The sequence below is a fragment of the Ursus maritimus genome, unplaced genomic scaffold (assembly GCF_017311325.1).
Source record: "Ursus maritimus isolate PB19 unplaced genomic scaffold, ASM1731132v1 scaffold_6, whole genome shotgun sequence".
Classification (NCBI taxonomy): Eukaryota; Metazoa; Chordata; class Mammalia; order Carnivora; family Ursidae; genus Ursus; species Ursus maritimus.
This window is the reverse complement of record NW_024426774.1, coordinates 45,747,713-45,751,722: the sequence shown is the minus strand read 5'-3', so window position 1 is coordinate 45,751,722 and position 4,010 is coordinate 45,747,713. Positions and strand designations below refer to the sequence as shown.

Genomic DNA, 4,010 nt, shown 5'->3' with positions numbered 1-4,010 from the left:
TTGCAGACTCCATGAACACATAGAAAATCCTAAGGGTCCAAAAAGTTATCAGAATTAAATGAATTTAGTATGGCTACAGCACACAAAAGTCAGTTGTATTTCTACGTAATAGTAATAAGCATTAGAAATAAAGCTTAAAGAGGGTGCCTGGGTGGCTCAGTTGTTTAAGCATCCAGCTTTTAATTTCAGCTCAGGTCATAATCTCAGGTTGTAAGAGGGAGCCCCCAGTTGGGCTCCAGCTGGGCATGGAGCTTGCTTAAGATTCCCTCTCTTCCTCCCCAACCATCTCTTAAAAAAAAAAAAAAAACAAAAGAAAGAAAGCTTAAAGAAACAATACAATTATAATAGCATCTAGAATATGAAATACTTAGGAATAATTCCTTTAAATATGTGTAATATATTTATATTGACTATCACAAAATTTTGCTAAGATAAATTAAAGAAAACAAATAAATGGAGAGACATACTTCGTTGTTGTTGTTGTTGTTGTTGTTTTGATTTGGAAGACTCTTGTTAAGGTGTAATTTTTTTGTTAGTGCCAAGATGTCTTTCCAAACTGATCTATAAATATGATGCAAGTTCAACCAAAGTCCCAGCAGACATTTTCCATATAAATTGCCAAGGTCTTGCTAACATTTTATGGATGGGAAGAATTTAGAATAGTTAAAACAGTTTTGTGAAACAAGAACAAAATCAGACACTTACATTAACTGATTTAAAGGTATACTGTAAATCTGTGCCAAGCAAGGCAATGTGATTTTGGCAAAGGATAAATATGTAGATCAATGGAAGAGAAAAATGTAAGAGTTAGTCCTACACATAAATTTGTTCATAGATTTTTTAGAAATATGTGAAGGAAACTCAGTGGGTAATTTCAAAATATGGTATTGAAAACCTGGCTATGCATATGGAAAAAAAAAAAGAGACTTCAACTCTTAATACCATGCACAAGACTTAAAATAAATCATAGGCCTGAACATAAATACCAAATAAATAAATAAATAAATAAATAAATAAATAAATAAACAAAACATTTGGAAGAAGACTTAGGAGAAAATCTTTGCCACTCAGCATAGGCAAAAATTTCTTGGTAGTATACAAAAAGCATGAATCAAAGAAAATAGTAAATTGGAAATTATCACAGTTAAAACTCTAGCTCTTTGAAAGATACCATTAAGAAAATGAAAAGATAAGCCACAGACTAATAAGAAATACTTGCAACACATTTATTTAACAAAGATGTTACATACAGATTTAATTTTTAAAACTCTTCCAATAATGAGAAGATAGAATTTTCAAAAATGGCAAACAGTTTTGAACAGACACTTCAAAAAAGGAGATATATGAATGGCCAGTAAGCATATAAAAATACTCAACATTGTTGATCATCCAAAAAATGTAAACTAAAATACTTTGAGATATCTGTACGTGCCCACTAGAGTAATTAAATACTGAAAATGCCAACTGTTGATGAAGATGTGTAACAAATGGAATCATCATTCATTGCTGGTAAGATTGTTAAATTGCCCAACCATTCTGGAAAGCAGTTTGACAGGGTTTTTTTTGGTTTTTTTTTTGTTTTTTTTTTTAAGTTACACTACATGTACTTTGTAATAGCAATTCCATGAATTTATCCAAGAGAAAGGGAAATATAAGTCCAAACAAAGCCTTTCATGGGACTGTTCATAGATGCTTTACTCATAATAACTCCAGACTAGAAACAGCCTATATAGTCATCAAGAATTGAACTGATGAATAAATTGCAGTATATCTATATAATGGAATACTATATCAATTAAAGGGAACAGACTACTGGTTCTAAGCAACAACATGGACTCACAAGATTTCACATACTGTATGATTCCATTTATATGACATTTTAGAAGAGGAATAATTAAGCCAATTGGTGGTTACTTGGGGCCAGGGGTGAGGAGTATTGCTTGCAAAGGGGCACAAGGGAGAGAGTGATAGAAAAGTTCTATATAGTGATCATGTTTGGGATTACACAATTGTATGCATGTGTTAAAACTCATCAGCTCTCTCTTTGTGGCGTCTACTGCAAGAACAAAGACCATTCTCAACAATGAGACTGTTGACATTCCAGAAAATGTCAATATCACTCAGAAGGGGTGGACCCACTGTTACCGTGAAGGGCCCCAAAGCAACAGGCAAAAGGACATCAATCACATCATTGTAGATCTTGGTCTCCTTGGAAAGAAAAAGAAGAGGCTCTGAGTTGACAAATGGTGAATGAATAGAAAAGAACTGGCTACTGTTCACACTATCTGTAGTCACACACAGAACATGACCAGGGGCATTACACTGGGCTTTCGTTACAAGATAAGGTCTAAGTATGCTCACTTCCCCATCAATGTCATTATTCAGGAGAATGGATCTGCTGTTGCAATTCAAAATTTCCTGGGTGAAAAGTACATCCGCAGGGTTCAGATGAGGCCAGGTGTTGCTTGTTCAGTATCTCAAGCCCAGAAAGATGAGTTAATTCCTGAAGAAAATGACATTGAACTTGTATCAAAATCAGCTGCTTTGATTCAGCAAGCCACATCAGTTAAAAATAAGAATATCAGAAAATTTTTGGTATCTGTGTTTCTGAAAAAGGAACAGTTCAGCAGGCTGATGAATAAGATCTAAGTTATCCAGCTACAGAAACAGCAAGATGCCCGGTGATTTTTCACACTTATTTGTGATAATTTAAAGATGCAGTAAAGGTTGTATTGATATGGGGGAAAAAAACCTCATCAAACCCTACAATTACATAGATTCATTTTATTTTTGTACAAATTATACCTCAATGAATTTGATTTTAAAAATATGTACATGACTTGAGTCTCTGAGATCCTTTCTTGACCAGTCTTAATCTTGTCACCCCTTTCCTGTTTCTGATTTATGCATATTCTATTAACCTCCCAGACCCTCCAATACATTTCCATCTTTGAAATTTTGTTTTATTTATGTCTCCACTCACTGACCGTTCTTTAGTTTTTCAGTTCAGTTCAGTTCTGGCTTGTCTTTAAAAGCCTCACTGTGGAAAGTCAAATACGGTGGCCAATGGTTTCAGTTTTAATTTTGAGATACTAGATTTTGATGAAAAAATAGAGGCTCATACACCAAGGATGTGGTTTGGAAGAATTCATTTAAAAAGTTCATGTGGCATTTATACTCTGTGACTTATGGGAAGTAGTTTGATTTTTTCACTGCTTCAAACTTTTCATGCACACCAGAATCACCTGGAGAACATGTTACAGTGAAGGTGGTCTGAGGCAGGTTCTGAGATGTTGGTTTTTAACAAGTTTCCCATGTGATTTGGATGCAGCTGGCTTTCTGACCATACTTTAATCTGACCTGTTTTGGGGTGGAATGTACGCATGTGTGAGTGGCGGTCATGAAGGCTAGGGAGTACGGTAGTCACTGAATTTATATTACAGCTCTGCCATCTTCAAGTTGGGATAAATTGGTAAATCATTTAAGCTTTGAATATCAGCTTCCTTTTTCATGAGAAAAAATATTATTACTATTATTATTATATTATTATTACTAAAAATTATTCCTGTGGTCTGCGTACTGAGTGAAGGTATATCTGTTAGGCACCTGGAACTGTCCCACGTGTATAGTGTCCGTTAGATGTTCCTACCTTTCTTCTTCAGTTTCTTTTTAAGACCGCATATGCATTCTTAAACCGTATGTAGACAGTATCTACATTGAAAAATATTTTATTTTTTAATAATTAGCCATTCATTTCAAGTTGTGGAAAAGTAAGGATTTGTCTTTTTCTGTCAGCAGTTAACTGTTACCTGTTTTGCAGTGAGGAGACTGTCTAATTTTTGTGATATGAATGGCCCATGTTTAGGCTAGGGCATGACTAAAAAAGACCTTTCCTTTCCTCTCCTCTCCTTTCCTTTTCCTTCTTCTCTTTCCATCTCTCAATCCTTCCTTCCTTCCTTCCTTCCTTCCTTCCTTCCTTCCTTCCTTCCTTCCTTCCTTCCTTCCTTCCT

The 4,010-nt window shown here is 34.8% G+C and overlaps 1 pseudogene; it reads left to right on the top strand.

Moving 5' to 3' along the window:
* The first annotated feature begins 1,946 nt into the window (after positions 1-1,946).
* On the top strand, positions 1,947-2,642 carry LOC103671837 (annotated as a pseudogene).
* Positions 2,643-4,010: the final 1,368 nt, after the last annotated feature.